This window comes from Macaca fascicularis, chromosome 9 (assembly GCF_037993035.2).
Source record: "Macaca fascicularis isolate 582-1 chromosome 9, T2T-MFA8v1.1".
NCBI classification, from domain to species: domain Eukaryota; kingdom Metazoa; phylum Chordata; class Mammalia; order Primates; family Cercopithecidae; genus Macaca; species Macaca fascicularis.
This window is the reverse complement of record NC_088383.1, coordinates 45,337,559-45,356,288: the sequence shown is the minus strand read 5'-3', so window position 1 is coordinate 45,356,288 and position 18,730 is coordinate 45,337,559.

Genomic DNA, 18,730 nt, shown 5'->3' with positions numbered 1-18,730 from the left:
ACTTTGCCAATTCCACAAGAACTGTCTTAGCGAAAGGCTTCTTGAGTGGAAAGCTGTAACTCTGTGAGATGATTTCACAGAACACAGAGAAGTTTCGCAGAAAGCTTCTTTCTCTTTGTTATCGGAGGATATTTCCTTTGGCCTTATGGTCTTCAAAGGGATCCGAAATATCTGTTCTCAGATTCCTCAGAAATAAGGCTAGCAAAGAGAACCACGAAATACACATGTAACTCTGTGAGATGAATTAACAGAACACTAAGCAGTTTCTCAGAAAGCTTCTATCCAGATTTCATCTGAGGATATTTCCTTTTTCTCTATAGCCCTCTATGGGCTTCCAAATATCACTTTGCCAATTCCACAAGAACTGTCTTAGCGAAAGTCTTCTTGAGGGGAAAGCTGTAACTCTGTGAGGTGATTTCACAGAACACAGAGAAGTTTTTCAGAAAGCTTCTTTCTCTTTTTTATCGGAGGATATTTCCTATGGCCTTATGGTCTTCAAAGGCATCCGAAATATCTGTTCTCAGATTCCACAGAAATTTGGCTAGCAAAGAGATCCACGAAGTACACATGTCACTCTGTGAGATGAATTAACCGAACACTAAGCAGTTTCTCAGAAAGCTTCTTTCCAGATTTCATCTGAGGATATTTCTTTTTTCACCATAGCCCTCTACTGGCTTCCAAATATCACTTTGCCAATTCCACAGGAGCTGTCGTAGCGAAAGGCTTCTTGAGGGGAAAGCTGTAACTCTGTGAGATGATTTCACAGAACACAAAGAAGTTTCTCAGAAAGCTTCTTTCTCTTTGTTATCGGAGGATATTTCCTTTCGCCCTAGAGTCTTCAAAGGGATCAGAAATATCTGTTCTCAGATTCCTCAGAAATAAGGCTAGCAAAGAGATCCACGAAATACACATGTAACTCTGTGAGATGAATTAACAGAACACTAAGCAGTTTCTCAGAAAGCTTCTTTCCAGATTTCATCTGAGGATATTTCCTTTTTCACCATAGCCCTCTATGGGCTTCCAAATGTCACTTTGCCAATTCCATAAGAATTGTCTTAGCGAAAGACTTCTTGAGGGGAAAGCTGTTACTCTGTGAGATGATTTCACAGAACACAAAGCAGTTTCTCAGAAAGCTTCTTTCTCTTTGTTATCGGAGGATATTTCCTTTTGCCCTATAGTCTTCAAAGGGATCTGAAATATCTGTACTCAGATTCCACAGAAATAAGGCTAGCAAAGAGATCCACGTAATACACATGTAAGTCGGTGAGATGAATTATCAGAACACTAAGCAGTTTCTCAGAAAGTTTCTTTCCAGATTTCATCTGAGGATATTTCCTTTTTCAACGTAGCCCTCTATAGGCTTCCAAATATCACTTTGCCATTCCAGAAGAACTGTCTTAGCGAAAGGCTTCTTGAGGGGAAAGCTGTAACTCTATGAGGTGATTTCACAGAACACAAACAAGTTTCTTTGAAAGCTTCTTTCTCTTTGTTATCGGAGGATATTTCCTCTGGCCCTAGAGTCTTCAAAGGGATCCGAAACATCTGTTCTCATATTCCTCAGAAATAAGGCTAGTAAATAGATCCACGAAATACAGATGTAACTCTGTGAGATGAATTAACAGAACACTAAGCAGTTTCTCAGAAAGCTTCTTTCCAGATTTCATCTGAGGATATTTCCTTTTTCACCATAGCCCTCTATGGGCTTCCAAATATCACTTTGCTAATTCCACAAGAACTGTGTTAGGGAAAGGTTTCTTGAGGGGAAAGCTGTAACTCTGTGAGATGATTTCACAGAACAGACAGAAGTTTCCCAGAAAGCTTCTTTCTCTTTGTTATGGGAGGATATTTCCTTTGGTCCTAGAGTCTTCAAATGGATCCGAAATATCTGTTCTCAGATCCCTCAGAAATAAGGCTAGAAAAGAGATCCACGAAATACACATGTAACTCTGTGAGATGAATTAACAGAACAGTAAGCAGTTTCTCAGAAAGCTTCTTTCCAGATTTCATCTGAGGATATTTCCTTTTTCACCATATCCCTCTAAGCGCTTCCAAATATCACTTTGCCAATTCCACAGGAACTGTCTTAGCGAAAGGCATCTTGAGGGGAAAGCTGTAACTCTGTGAGATGATTTCACAGAACACAAACAAGTTTCTTAGAAAGCTTCTTTCTCTTTGTTATCGGAGGATATTTCCTTTGGCCCTAGAGGCTTCAAAGGGATCCGAAATATCTGTTCTCAGATTCCTCAGAAATAAGGCTAGAAAAGAGATCCACGAAATACAGATGTAACACTGTGAGATGAATTAACAGAACACTAAGCAGTTTCTCAGAAAGCTTCCTTCCAGATTTCATCTGAGGATATTTTCTTTTTCACCATAGTCCTCTATGGGCTTCCAAATATCACTTTGCCAATTCCACAGGAACCGTCTTAGCGAAAGGGTTCTTGAGGGGAAAGCTGTAACTCTGTGAGATGATTTCACAGAACACAAAGAAGATTATCAGAAAGCTTCTTTCTCTTTGTTATCGGAGGATATTTCCTTTGGCCCTATAGTCTTCCAAGGGATCCGAAACATATGTTCTCAGATTCCACAGAAATAAGGCTAGCAAAGAGATCCACGAAATACACAGGTAACTCTGTGAGATGAATTAACAGAACACTAAAAAGTTTCTCAGAAAGCTTCTTTCCAGATTTCATCTGAGGATATTTCCTTTTTCACCATAGCCCTCTACTGGCTTCCATATATCACTTTGCCAATTCCACAGGAGCTGTCTTAGCGAAAGGCTTCTTGAGGGGAAAGCTGTAACTCTGTGAGATGATTTCACAGAACACAAAGAAGTTTCTCAGAAAGCTTCTTTCTCTTTGTTATCGGAGGATATTTCCTTTGGCGCTAGAGTCTTCAAAGGGATCAGAAATATCTGTTCTCAGATTCCTCAGAAATAAGGCTAGAAAAGAGATCCACGAAATACACATGTAACTCTGTGAGATGAATTAACAGAACACTAAGCAGTTTCTCAGAAAGCTACTTTCCAGATTTCATCTGAGGATATTTCCTTTTTCACCATAGCCCTCTACTGGCTTCCAAATATCACTTTGCCAATTCCACAGGAACTGTCTTAGCGAAAGGCTTCTTGAGGGAAAGCTGTAACTCTATGAGGTGATTTCACAGAACACAAAGAAGTTTCTCAGAAATCTTCTTTCTCTTTGTTATCGGAGGATATTTCCTCTGGCCCTAGAGTCTTCAAAGGGATCCGAAATATCTGTTCTCATATTCCTCAGAAATAAGGCTAGTAAATAGATCCACCAAATACAGATGTAACTCTGTGAGATGAATTAACAGAACACTAAGCAGTTTCTCAGAAAGCTTCTTTCCAGATTTCATCTGAGGATATTTCCTTTTTCTCCATAGCCCTCTATGGGCTTCCAAATATCACTTTGCCAATTCCACAAGAACTCTGTTAGGGAAAGGTTTCTTGAGGGGAAAGCTGTAACTCTGTGAGATGATTTCACAGAACAGAGAGAAGTTTCCCAGAAAGCTTCTTTCTCTTTGTTATGGGAGGATATTTCCTTAGGCCCTAGAATCTTCAAAGGGATCCGAAATATCTGTTCTCAGATTCCTCAGAAATAAGGCTAGAAAAGAGATCCACGAAATACACAGTTAACTCTGTGAGATGAATTAAAAGAACACTAAGCAGTTTCTCAGAAAGCTTCTTTCCAGATTTCATCTGAGGATATTTCCTTTTTCACCATAGCCCTCTATGGGCTTCCAAATATCACTTTGCCAATTCCACAGGAACTGTCTTAGCGAAAGGCTTCTTGAGGGGAAAGCTGTAACTCTGTGAGATGATTTCACAGAACACAAAGAAGTTTCTCCGAAAGCTTCTTTCTCTTTGTTATCGGAGGATATTTCCTTTGGCCCTATAGTCTTCAATGGGATCCGAAATATCTGTACTCAGATTCCACAGAAATGAGGCTAGCAAAGAGATTCACGAAATATACATGTAACTCTGTGAGATGAATTAACAGAACACTAAGCAGTTTCTCAGAAAGCTTCTTTCCAGATTTCATCTGAGGATATTTCCTTTTTCACCGTAGCCCTCTTTGGGCTTCCAAATATCACTTTGCCAATTCCACAGGAACTGACTTAGCGTAAGGCTTCTTGAGGGGAAAGCTGTAACTCTGTGAGATGATTTCACAGAACACAAAGAAGTTTCTCAGAAAGCTTCTTTCTCTTTGTTATCGGAGGATATTTCCTTTGGCCCTATAGTCTTCAAAGGGATCCGAAATATCTGTTCTCAGATTCCAAAGAAATAAGGCTAGCAAAGAGATCCACGAAATACACATGTAACTCTGAGAGATGAATTAACAGAACACTAAAGAGTTTCTCAGGAAGCTTCTTTCCAGATTTCATCTGAGGATATTTCCTTTTTCGCCATAGCCCTCTAAGTGGTTCCAAATATCACTTTGCCAATTCCACAGGAGCTGTCGTAGCGAAAGGCTTCTTGAGGGGAAAGCTGTAACTCTGTGAGATGATTTCACAGAACACAAAGAAGTTTCTCAGAAAGCTTCTTTCTCTTTGTTATCGGAGGATATTTCCTTTGGCCCTAGATTCTTCAAAGGGATCAGAAATATCTCTTCTCAGATTCCTCAGAAATAAGGTTAGAAAAGTGATCCACGAAATACACCTGTAACACTGTGAGATGAATTAACAGAACACTAAGCAGTTTCTCAGAAAGCTTCCTTCCAGATTTCACCTGAGGATATTTCCTTTTTCACCATAGCCCTTTATGGGCTTCCAAATATCACTTTGCCAATTCCAAAGGAACTGTCTTAGCGAAAGGCTTCCAGAGGGGAAAGCTGTAACTCTGTGAGATGATTTCACAGAACACAAAGAAGTTTATCAGAAAGCTTCTTTCTCTTTGTTATCGGAGGATATTTCCTTTGGCCTTATGGTCTTCAAAGGGATCCGAAATATCTGTTCTCATATTCCTCAAAAATAAGGCTAGCAAAGAGATCCACGAAATACACATGTAATTCTGTGAGATGAATTAACAGAACACTAAGCAGTTTCTCAGAAAGCTTCTTTCCAGATTTCATCTGAGGATATTTCCTTTTTCACCATAGTCCTCCATGGGCTTCCAAATATCACTTTGCCAATTCCACAGGAACTGTCTTAGCGAAAGGCTTCTTGAGGGGAAAGCTGTAACTCTGTGAGATGATTTCACAGAACACAAAGAAGTTTCTCAGAAAGCTTCTTTCTCTTTGTTATCGGAGGATATTTCTTTGGCCCTATAGTCTTCAAAGGGATCCGAAATATCTGTTCTCAGATTCCAATGAAATGAGGCTAGCAAAGAGATCCACGAAATGCCCATATAACTCTGTGAGATGAATTAACAGAACAGTAAGCAGTTTCTCTCAAAGCTTCTTTCCAGATTTCATCTGAGGATATTTCCTTTTTCAACGTAGCCCTCTATGTGCTTCCAAATATCAGTTTGCCAATTCCACAAGAACTGTCTTAGCGAAAGGCTTCTTGAGGGGAAAGCTGTAACTCTGTGAGATGATTTCACAGAACACAAAGAAGTTTATCAGAAAGCTTCTTTCTCTTTGTTATCGGAGGATATTTCCTTTGGACCTAGAGTCTTCAATGGGATCCGAAATATCTGTTCTCAGATTCCACAGAAATTTGGCTAGCAAAGAGATCCACGAAATACACATGTCCCTCTGTGAGATGAATTAACCGAACACTAAGCAGTTTCTCAGAAAGGTTCTTTCCAGATTTCATCTGAGGATATTTCCTTTTTCACCATAGCCCTCTAAGGGCTTCCAAATATCACTTTGCCAATTCCACAAGAACTGTCTTAGCGAAAGGCTTCTTGAGGGAAAGCTGTAACTCTATGAGGTGATTTCACAGAACACAAAGAAGTTTCTCAGAAATCTTCTTTCTCTTTGTTATCGGAGGATATTTCCTCTGGCCCTAGAGTCTTCAAAGGGATCCGAAATATCTGTTCTCAGATTCCTCAGAAATAAGGCTAGTAAATAGATCCACCAAATACAGATGTAACTCTGTGAGATGAATTAACAGAACACTAAGCAGTTTCTCAGAAAGCTTCTTTCCAGATTTCATCTGAGGATATTTCCTTTTTCACCATAGCCCTCTATGGGCTTCCAAATATCACTTTGCCAATTCCACAAGAACTGTGTTAGGGAAAGGTTTCTTGAGGGGAAAGCTGTAACTCTGTGAGATGATTTCACAGAGCAGACAGAAGTTTCCCAGAAAGCTTCTTTCTCTTTGTTATGGGAGGATATTTCCTTAGGCCCTAGAATCTTCAAAGGGATCCGAAATATCTGTTCTCAGATTCCTCAGAAATAAGGCTAGAAAAGAGATCCACGAAATACACAGTTAACTCTGTGAGATGAATTAAAAAAACACTAAGCAGTTTCTCAGAAAGCTTCTTTCCAGATTTCATCTGAGGATATTTCCTTTTTCACCATAGCCCTCTATGGGATTCCAAATATCACTTTGCCAATTCCACAGGAACTGTCTTAGCAAAAGGCTTCTTGAGGGGAAAGCTGTAACTCTGTGAGATGATTTCACAGAACACAAAGTAGTTTCTCCGAAAGCTTCTTTCTCTTTGTTATCGGAGGATATTTCCTTTGGCCCTATAGTCTTCAATGGGATCCGAAATATCTGTACTCAGATTCCACAGAAATGAGGCTAGCAAAGAGATTCACGAAATATACATGTAACTCTGTGAGATGAATTAACAGAACACTAAGCAGTTTCTCAGAAAGCTTCTTTCCAGATTTCATCTGAGGATATTTCCTTTTTCACCGTAGCCCTCTTTGGGCTTCCAAATATCACTTTGCCAATTCCACAGGAACTGTCTTAGCGAAAGGCTTCTTGAGGGGAAGGCTGTAACTCTGTGAGATGATTTCACAGAACACAAAGAAGTTTCTCAGAAAGCTTCTTTCTCTTTGTTATCGGAGGATATTCCCTTGGCCCTATAGTCTTCAAAGGGATCCGAAATATCTGTTCTCAGATTCCAAAGAAATAAGGCTAGCAAAGAGATCCACGAAATACACATGTAACTCTGAGAGATGAATTAACAGAACACTAAAGAGTTTCTCAGGAAGCTTCTTTCCAGATTTCATCTGAGGATATTTCCTTTTTCGCCATAGCCCTCTAGGGCTTCCAAATATCACTTTGCCAATTCCACAGGAGCTGTCGTAGCGAAAGGCTTCTTGAGGGGAAAGCTGAAACTCTGTGAGAAGATTTCACAGAACACAAAGAAGTTTCTCAGAAAGCTTCTTTCTCTTTGTTATCGGAGGATATTTCCTTTGGCCCTAGAGTCTTTAAAGGGATCAGAAATATCTCTTCTCAGATTCCTCAGAAATAAGGCTAGAAAAGAGATCCACGAAATAAACCTGTAACACTGTGAGATGAATTAACAGAACACTAAGCAGTTTCTCAGAAAGCTTCCTTCCAGATTTCACCTGAGGATATTTCCTTTTTCACCATAGCCCTACGGGCTTCCAAATATCACTTTGCCAATTCCAAAGGAACTGTCTTAGCGAAAGGCTTCCAGAGGGGAAAGCTGTAACTCTGTGAGATGATTTCACAGAACACAAAGAAGTTTATCAGAAAGCTTCTTTCTCTTTGTTATCGGAGGATATTTCCTTTGGCCTTATGGTCTTCAAAGGGATCCGAAATATCTGTTCTCATATTCCTCAAAAATAAGGCTAGAAAAGAGATCCATGAAATACACATGTAACTCTGTGAGATGAATTAACAGAACACTAAGCAGTTTCTCAGAAAGCTTCTTTCCAGATTTCATCTGAGGATATTTCCTTTTTCACTATAGTCCTCCACGGGCTTCCAAATATCACTTTGCCAATTCCACAGGAACTGTCTTAGCGAAAGGCTTCATGAGGGGAAAGCTGTAACTCTGTGAGATGATTTCACAGAACACAAAGAAGTTTCTCAGAAAGCTTCTTTCTCTTTGTTATCGGAGGATATTTCTTTGGCCCTATAGTCTTCAAAGGGATCCGAAATATCTGTTCTCAGATTCCACAGAAATGAGGCTAGCAAAGAGATCCACGAAATGCCCATATAACTCTGTGAGATGAATTAACAGAACAGTAAGCAGTTTCTCTGAAAGCTTCTTTCCAGATTTCATCTGAGGATATTTCCTTTTTCAACGTAGCCCTCTATGGGCTTCCAAATATCAGTTTGCCAATTCCACAAGAACTGTCTTAGCGAAAGGCTTCTTGAGGGGAAAGCTGTAACTCTGTGAGATGATTTCACAGAACACAAAGAAGTTTATCAGAAAGCTTCTTTCTCTTTGTTATCGGAGGATATTTCCTTTGGCCCTAGAGTCTTCAAAGGGATCCGAAATATCTGTTCTCAGATTCCACAGAAATTTGGCTAGCAAACAGATCCACGAAATACACATGTCCCTCTGTGAGATGAATTAACCGAACACTAAGCAGTTTCTCAGAAAGCTTCTTTCCAGATTTCATCTGAGGATATTTCCTTTTTCACCATAGCCCTCTAAGGGCTTCCAAATACCACTTTGCCAATTCCATAGGAAGTGTCTTAGCGAAAGGCTTCTTGAGGGGAAAGCTGTAACTCTGTGAGATGATTTCACAGAACACAAAAAAGTTTCTCAGAAAGCTTCTTTCTCTTTGTTATCGGAGGATATTTCCTTTGGCCCTATAGTCTTCAAAGGGATCCGAAATATCTGTTCTCAGATTCCTCAGAAATAAGGCTAGAAAAGAGATCCACGAAATACACATGTAACTCTGTGAGATGAATTAACAGAACACTAAGCAGTTTCTCAGAAAACTTCTTTCCAGATTTCATCTGAGGATATTTCCTTTTTCACCATAGCCCTCTAAGGGCTTCCAAATATCACTTTGCCAATTCCACAGGAACTGTCTTAGCTAAAGGCTTCTGGAGGGGAAAGCTGTAACTCTGTCAGATGATTTCACAGAACACAAAGCAGTTTCTCCGAAAGCTTCTTTCTCTTTGTTATCGGAAGATATTTCCTTTGGCCCTATAGTCTTCAAAGGGATCCGATATATCTGTTCTCAGATTCCACAGAAATAAGGCTAGCAAAGAGATCCACGAAATACACATGTAACTCTGTGAGATGAATTAACAGAACACTAAGCAGTTTCACAGAAAGCTTCTTTCCAGATTTCATCTGAGGATATTTACTTTTTCACCGTAGCCCTCTACGGGCTTTCAAATATCACTTTGCCAATTTCCCAAGAACTGTCTTAGCGAAAGGCTTCTTGAGGAGAAAGCTGTAACTCTGTGAGATGATTTCACAGAACACAAAGAAGTTTCTCAGAAAGCTTCTTTCTCTTTGTTATCGGAGGATATTTCCTTTGGCCCTATAGTCTTCAAAGGGATCCGAAATATCTGTACTCAGATTCCACAGAAATAAGGCTAGCAAAGAGATCCACGAAATACACATGTAACTCGGTGAGATGAATTAACAGAACACTAAGCAGTTTCTCAGAAAGTTTCTTTCCAGATTTCATCTGAGGATATTTCCTTTTTCAACGTAGCCCTCTATGAGCTTCCAAATATCACTTTGCCAATTCCACAAGAACTGTCTTAGCGAAAGGCTTCTTGAGGGGAATGCTGTAACTCTATGAGGTGATTTCACAGAACACAAAGAAGTTTCTCAGAAAGCTTCTTTCTCTTTGTTATCGGAGGATATTTCCTCTGGCCCTAGAGTCTTCAAAGGGATCCGAAATATCTGTTCTCAGATTCCACAGAAATTTGGCTAGCAAAGAGATCCACCAAATACACATGTCACTCTGTGAGATGAATTAACCGAACACTAAGCAGTTTCTCAGAAAGCTTCTTTCCAGATTTCATCTGAGGATATTTCCTTTTTCACCATAGCCCTCTAAGGGCTTCCAAATACCACTTTGCCAATTCCACAGGAAGTGTCTTAGCCAAAGACTTCTTGAGGGGAAAGCTGTAACTCTGTGAGATGATTTCACAGAACACAAAGAAGTTTCTCAGAAAGCTTCTTTCTCTTTGTTATCGGAGGATATTTCCTTTGGCCCTATAGTCTTCAAAGGGATCCGAAATATCTGTTCTCAGATTCCACAGAAATAAGGCTAGAAAAGAGATCCACGAAATACACATGTAACTCTGTGAGATGAATTAACAGAACACTAAGCAGTTTCTCAGAAAATTTCTTTCCAGATTTCATCTGAGGATATTTCCTTTTTCACCATAGCCCTCTAAGGGCTTCCAAATATCACTTTGCCAATTCCACAGGAACTGTCTTAGCGAAAGGCTTCTGGAGGGGAAAGCTGTAACTCTGTGAGATGATTTCACAGAACACAAAGCAGTTTCTCAGAAAGCTTCTTTCTCTTTGTTATCGGAGGATATTTCCTTTGGCCCTATAGTCTTCAAAGGGATCCGATATATCTGTTCTCAGATTCCACAGAAATAAGGCTAGCAAAGAGATCCACGAAATACACATGTAACTCTGTGAGATGAATTAACAGAACACTAAGCAGTTTCACAGAAAGCTTATTTCCAGATTTCATCTGAGGATATTTCCTTTTTCACCGTAGCCCTCTACGGGCTTTCAAATATCACTTTGCCAATTTCCCAAGAACTGTCTTAGCGAAAGGCTTCCTGAGGAGAAAGCTGTAACTCTGTGAGATGATTTCACAGAACACAAAGAAGTTTCTCAGAAAGCTTCTTTCTCTTTGATATCGGAGGATATTTTCTTTGGCCCTATAGTCATCAAAGAGGTCCCAAATATCTGTTCTCACATTCCAAAGAAATAAGGCTAGCAAAGAGATCCACGAAATACACATGTAACTCTGTGAGATGAATTGACAGAACACTAAGCAGTTTCTCAGAAAGCTTCTTTCCAGATTTCATCTGAGGATATTTCCTGTTTCACCGTAGCCCTCTGTGGGCTTCCAAATATCACTTTGCCACTTCCACAGGAACTGTCTTAGCGAAAGGCTTCTTGAGGGGAAAGCTGTAACTCTGTGAGATGATTTCACAGAACACAAAGAAGTTTCTCAGAAAGCTTCTTTCTCTTTGTTATCTGAGGACATTTCTTTGGGCCCTATAGTCTTCAAAGGGATCCGAAATATCTGTTCTCAGATTCCACAGAAATAAGGCTAGCAAAGAGATCCACGATATACACATGTAACTCTGTGAGATGAATTAACAGAACCCTAAGCAGTTTCTCAGAAAGCTTCTTTCCAGATTTCATCTGAGGATATTTCCTTTTTCACCGTAGCCCTTTACTGGCTTCCAAATATCACTTTACCAATTTCACAGGAACTGTCTTATCGAAAGGCTTTTTGAGGGGAAAGCTGTAATTCTGTGAGATGATTTCACAGAACACAAAGAAGTTTCTCAGAAAGCTTCTGTCTCTTTGTTATCGGAGGATATTTCCTTTGGCCCTATAGTCTTCAAAGGGATCAGAAATATCTGTTCTCAGATTCGTCAGAAATAAGGCTAGAAAAGAGATCCACGAAATACACATGTAACTCTGTGAGATGAATTAACAGAACATTAAGCAGTTTCTCAGAAAGCTTCTTTCCAGATTTAATCTGAGGATATTTCCTTTTTCACCACAGCCCTCTACTGGCTTCCAAATATCACTTTACCAATTCCACAGGAAGTGTCTTAGCGAAAGGCTTCTTGAGGCGAAAGCTGTATCTCTGTGAGATGATTTCACAGAGCACAAATAAGTTTCTCAGAAAGCTTCTTTCTCTTTGTTTTCAGAGGATACTTCCTTTGGCCCTATAGTCTTCAAAGGGATCCGAAATATCTGTTCTCAGATTCCACACAAATAAGGCTAGCAAAGAGATGCACGAAATACACATGTAACTCTGTGAGATGAATTAAGAGAACACTAAGCAGTTTCTCAGAAATATTCTTTCCAGGTTTCATCTGAGGATATTTCCTTTTTCACCATAGCCCTCTATGGGCTACCAAATATCACTTTGCCAATTCCACAAGAACTGTCTTAGGGAAAGGCTTCTTGAAGGGAAAGCTGTAACTCTGTGAGATGATTTCACAGAACACAGAGAAGTTTCCGAGAAAGCTTCTCTTTCCTGGTTATCGGAGGATATTTCCTTTGACCCTATGGTTTTCAAAAGGATCCGAAATACCTGTTCTCAGATTCCACAGAAATAAGGCTAGCAAAGAGATCCACGGAATACACATGTAACTCTGTGAGATGAATTAACAGAACACTAAGCAGTTTCTCAGAAAGCTTCTTTCTCTTTGTTATCGGAGGATATTTCCTTTGGCCCTAAGTCTTCAATGCGATCCGAAATATCTGTTCTCAGATTCCACGGAAATAAGGCTAGCAAAAGATCCACGAAATAGAGATGTAACTCTGTGAGACGAATTAACAGAACACTAAGCAGTTTCTCAGAAAGCTTCTTTCCAGATTTCATCTGAGGATATTTCCTTTTTCACCATAGCCCTCTATGGGCTTCCATATATCACTTTGCCAATTCCACAAGAACTGTCGGAGCGAAAGGCTTTTTGAGGGGAAAGCTGTAACTCTGTGAGATGATTTCACAGAACACAAAGAATTTTCTCAGAAATCTTCTTTCTCTTTGTTATCGGAGGATATTTCCTTTGGCCCTATAGTCTTCAAAGGGATCCGAAATATCTGTTCTCAGATTCCCCAGAAATAAGGCTAGCAAAGAGATCCACGAAATACACATATAACTCTGTGAGATGAATTAACAGAACACTAAGCAGTTTCAAAGAAAGCTTCTTTCCAGATTTCATCTGAGGATATTTCCTTTTTCACCATAGCCCTCTACGGGCTTCCAAATACCACTTTGCCAATTCCACAAGAACTGTCTTAGAGAAAGGCTTCTTGAGGGGAAAGCTGTAACTCTGTGAGATGATTTCACAGAACACAAAGAAGTTTCTCAGAAAGCTTCTTTCTCTTTGTTATCGGAGGATATTTCCTTTGGCCCTATAGTCTTCAAAGAGATTCCAAATATCTGTTCTCAGATTCCAAAGAAATAAGGCTAGCAAGGAGATCCACGAAATACACATGTAACTCTGTGAGATGAGTTAACAGAACTCTAAGCAGTTTCTCAGAAAGCTTCTTTCCAGATTTCATCTGAGGATATTTCCTTTTTCACAATAGCCCTCTATGGGCTTCCAAATATCACTTTGCCAATTCCACAAGAACTGTCTTAGCGAAAGGCTTCTTGAGGGGAAAGCTGTAACTCTGTGATATGATTTCACAGAACCCAAAGAAGTTTCTCAGACAGCTTCTCTCTCTTTTTTATAGGAGGATATTTCCTTTGGCCCTATAGTCTTCAAAGTGATCCGAAACGTCTGTTCTCAGATTCCACAGAAATAAGGCTAGCAAAGAGATCCACGAAATACACATGTAACTCTGTGAGATGAATTAACAGAACACTAAGCAGTTTCTCAGAAAGCTTCTTTCCAGATTTCATCTGAGGATATTTCCTTTTTCTCCACAGCCCTCTACGGGCTTCTAAATACCACTTTGCCAATTCCACAAGAACTGTCTTAGCGAAAGGCTTCTTGAAGGGACAGCTGTAACTCTGTGAGATGATTTCACAGAACACAAAGAAGTTTCTCAGAAAGCTTCTTTCTCTTTGTTATCGGAGGATATTTCCTTTGGCCCCATAGTCGTCAAAGTGATCCCAAATATCTGTTCTCAGATTCCAAAGAAATAAGGCTAGCAAAGAGATCCACGAAATACACATGTAAATCTGTGAGATGAATTAACAGAACACTAAGCAGTTTCTCAGAAAGCTTCTTTCCAGATTTCATCTGAGGATATTTCCTTTTTCACCATAGCCCTCTACGGGCTTCCAAATATCACTTTGCCAATTCCACAAGAACTGTCTTAGCGAATGGCTTGTTGAGGGGAAAGCTGTAACTCTGTGAGATGATTTCACAGAACACAAAGAGGTTTCTCAGAAAGCCTCTTTTTCTTTGTTATCGGAGGATATTCCTTTGGCCCTATAGTCTTCAATGTGATCCGAAATACGTGTTCTCAGATTCCACAGAAATAAGGCTAGCAAAGAGATCCACGAAATACACATGTAACTCTGTGAGATGAATTAACAGAACACTAAGCAGTTTCTCAGAAAGCTTCTTTCCAGATTTCATCTGAGGATATTTCCTTTTTCACCATAGCCCTCTATGGGCTTCCAAATATCACTTTGCCAATTCCACAAGAACTGTCCTAGCGAAAGGCTTCTTGAGGGGAAAGCTGTAACTCTGTGAGATGATTTCACAGAACACAAAGAAGATTCTCAGAAAGCTTCTTTCTCTTTGTTATCGGAGGATATTTCCTTTGGCCCTATAGTCTTCAAAGGGATCCGAAATATCTGTTCTCAGATTCCACAGAAATAAGGCTAGCAAAGAGATCCACGAAATACACATGTAACTCTGTGAGATGAATTAACAGAACACTAAGCAGTTTCTCACAAAGCTTCCTTCCAGATTTCATCTGAGGATATTTCCATTTTCACCGTAGCCCTCTATTGGCTTCCAAATATCACTTTGCCAATTCCACAAGACCTGTCTTAGCGAAAGGCTTCTTGAGGGGAAAGCTGTAACTCTGTGAGATGATTTCACAGAACACAAAGAAGTTTCTCAGAAAGCTTCTTTCTCTTTTTATCGGAGGATATTTCCTTTGGCCCTATAGTTCAAAGGAATCCGAAATATCTGTTCTCAGATTCCTCAGAAATAAGGCTAGCAAAGAGATCCAAGAAATACAGACGTAACTCTGTGAGATGAATTAACGGAACACTAAGCAGTTTCTCAGAAAGCTTCTTTTCAGATTTCATCTGAGGATATTTCCGTTTTCACCGTAGCCCTCTATGGGCTTCCAAACAACACTTTGCCGATTCCACAAGAACTGTCTTAGCGAAAGGTTTCTTGAGGGGAAAGCTGTAACTCTGTGAGATGATTTCACAGAACACAAAGAAGTTTCTCAGAAAGCTTCTTCCTCTTTGTTACCGGAGGATATTTCCTTTGCCTTATACTCTTCAATGCTATCCGAAATATCTGTTCTCAGATTCCACAGAAATAAGGCTAGCAAAGAGATCCACGAAATACACATGTAAATCTGTGAGACGAATTAACAGAACACTAAGCAGTTTCTCAGAAAGCTTCTTTCCAGATTTCATCTGAGGATATTTCCTTTTTCACCATAGCCCTCTATGGGCTTCCAAATATCACTTTGCCAATTCCACAAGAACTATCTTAGCGAAAGGCTTCTTGAGAGGAAAGCTGTAACTCTGTGAGATGATTTCACGGAACACAAAGAAGTTTCGCAGAAAGCTTTTTTCTCTTTGTTATGGGAGGATATTTCCTATGGCCCCGTAGTCTTCAAAGGGATCCGATATATCTGTTCTCAGATTCCACAGAAATAAAGCTAGCAAAGAGATCCACCAAATACACATGTAACTCTGTGAGATGAATTAACAGAACACTAAGCAGTTTCTCAGAAAGCTTCTTTCCAGATTTCATCTGAGGATATTTCCTTTTTCACCACAGCCCTCTACGGGCTTCCTAATACCACTTTGCCAATTTCACAAGAACTGTCTTAGTGAAAGGCTTCTTGAGGGGAAAGCTGTAACTCTGTGAGATGATTTCACAGAACACAAAGAAGTGTCCCAGAAAGCTTCTTTCTCATTGTTATCGGAGGATATTTCCTTTGGCCCTATAGTCTTCAAAGAGATCCCAATTATCTGTTCTCAGATTCCAAAGAAATAAGGCTAGCAAAGAGATCCACGAAATACACATGTAACTCTCTGAGATGAATTAACAGAACTCTAAGCAGTTTCTCAGAAAGCTTCTTTCCAGATTTCATCTGAGGATATTTCCTTTTTCACAATAGCCCTCTATGGGCTTCCAAATATCACTTTGCCAATTCCACAAGAACTGTCTTAGCGAAAGGCTTCTTGAGGGGAAAGCTGTAACTCTGTGAGATGATTTCTCAGAACACAAGGAAGATTCTCAGAAAACTTCTTTCTCTTTGTTATCGGAGGTTATTTCCTTTGACCCAATAGTCTTCAATGGGATCCGAAATATCTGTTCTCAGATTCCACAGAAATAAGACTAGCAAAGAGATCCACGAAATATACATGTAACTCTGTGAGATGAATTAACAGAACACTAAGCAGTTTCTCAGAAACCTTGTTTCCAGATTTCATCTGACGATATTTCCTTTTTCACCATAGCCGTCTATGGGCTTCCAAATATCACTTTGCCAATTCCACAAGAACTGTCTTAGCGAAAGGCTTCTTGAGGGGAAAGCTGTAACTCTGTGAGATGATTTCACAGAACACAAAGAAGTTTCTCAGAAAGCTTCTTTCTGTTTGATATCGGAGGATATTTCCTTTGGCCCTATAGTCTTCAAAGGGATCCGAAATATCTGTTCTCAGATTCCACAGAAATAAGAATAGTAAAGAGATCCACGAAATACACATGTAACTCTGTGAGATGAATTAACAGAACACTAAGTAGTTTCCCAGAAGGCTTCTTTCCACATTTCATCTGAGGATATTTCCCTTTTCCACATTGCCCTCTATGGGCTTCCAAATATCACTTTGCCAATTCCACAAGAACTGTCTTAGCGAAAGGCTTCTTGAGGGGAATGCTGTAACTTTGTGCGATGTCTCCCGGCCCGCGGGATAGTCGAAGCAGGCCCTGGAGGAGGGGGTGGGAATTTGGGGAACAAGAGATACGAGAAATGGAGACAAGACAGTGCTCTGATCAAGTCTCTTTTAATGGCGGTAATGCAGTGCCTTATATACACTTTGAGGGAAAGGGGTTGGGCCAGAGGCGGAGATGATCTCATCGCAAAAGGCGTGACCAAGTAGGTATTGGTTTCTCTGGTCGAACGTCATGTTGCACCTGCGCTGTCAGGTAGTAATTTTCGCGGGCGCGGGAAAAATGGGTGAAGAAGAAGCAGGAAGAGCGCCATCTTTTATGAGGTATTAATACAGGGAAAAAAGGCAGATCTAGGGAGAAGGCGTGGGGTGGAAATGAATAGAGCTCAGGCGTTCCCAGTCATCAGCTATCATTCGCTATGGCCGGGGCGTGCAGCTCCGGACAGGTCCCCCTTTTAATTATTTTATGATGAGAAAACGACCCCTCGGGAACTGCGCCTGTCTTAGGTTGGGTCAACTCATCCCCACCTTCTAGGCCCGTCATGGGATAAGGCAGCAGCAAGGGCGGCCCTCCTGTCTTAGGCTCCGATGGAGATAGTGTCCTCTTACCCGTCATTGACTGTCCAGTTCAGCACACAGGGGAGGTGGTCTTATTAAGGCAAATAAGACTCACCATTTTCAGTCATCTCAATGGGATGATAATGGACCTGTATAGGTTTGGCCTGGAAGGCCTTGATTTGTTGTCTGACGAATGCCATAAGCTTATTAAAGATTATAGGCCCGAGAGTGAGAAAGAGTAGAAGAGTAAGTAAAGGACCAAGAAATGGCAGGAGATAGGGGAGAAGTCCATCGAGTCCAGTCCTCAAGGGATTAGCGACCAGACCTTTTCTGCGCTCTTCTAGTTCTTCCTGTAAAGTCTTTATCTTATCTCTGACGATTCCGGATTTGTTGGCGTAAAAACAGCACTTTTCATTTCCATGAGTGGTCTGGCATTAGGTAAGCTGTCTTGCCCGAGCAAGTCACCTGGGTGATTCTGTCTGACAGAGGTTCAGATACCTGTCCCCCTTTGCAATCACAAGGCTGGCCGTATTGTTTTCCTAATAATTCTCTTGTCTTACGAGGGTCACCAAAACCTGCATAGACTGTCACTATGTTATATAGAGCGATTATTCTCCAAAGGAATCTCATGTTAGGCTTCATTTTCTGAAAAACAAAAAGGAAAGAACTTCTCAGGGAGATTTATCTTCCCTGGACTGACAATGGTTATGATTTATTTGTCTTACCAATCTTTCAGGCAGCCATCTGGCTGCATCATTTTTTTGTGAGAAGATGCATACTGAGCCTCTTCCCCAAATTAAAACTGGATCGGGGCCATGCCATGAATTATCAAGTGGATCTTTCCATTTTACCATTGCAAACTGTTTTTGAGATTCAGGATGCCAGAAACGATCGGCAGCCGATTTTCCATGACTGTCCAAATTTAAAAAATTAAGGATAAACAGGGCATGATTGAGTATGTTTCTAGGGGTACCCTTCACGGGGTACCAGCTCCCCCCTTTTAATTTTGTGATAACAGTTTTTAAAGATAGATGAGCTCTTTCTATTATACCTTGTCCTTGGGGATTGTAGGGAATACCTGTGGTATGTTTAATTTGTAGGGTATTACAGAATTGTAAAAAGGTTTTGGCTATATAACCAGGGCCATTGTCTGTTTTGATTTGTTTGGGTATTCCTAAAATAGAAAAGCAATGTAATAAATGAGCTATGACATGTTTGGTGGCCTCTCCTGTTTGGAGAGTTGCAATAATGAATCCACTATAGGTGTCTATGCATACATGGATATATTTTAGCTGACCGAATTCTAAGTGGTGAGTAACGTCCATTTGCCAAATTTCGTTGGGGATGAGTCCTCGGGGGTTAACTCCTAGATAGGGAACAGGCAAATACGTTATGCAGTTGGCGCATTGTTTAACTATTTGTCGAGCTTGTTCTCTGGTAAGTTTAAACATGAGTCTTAAGGTTTGGGCGTTTAAATGATGCAAGGC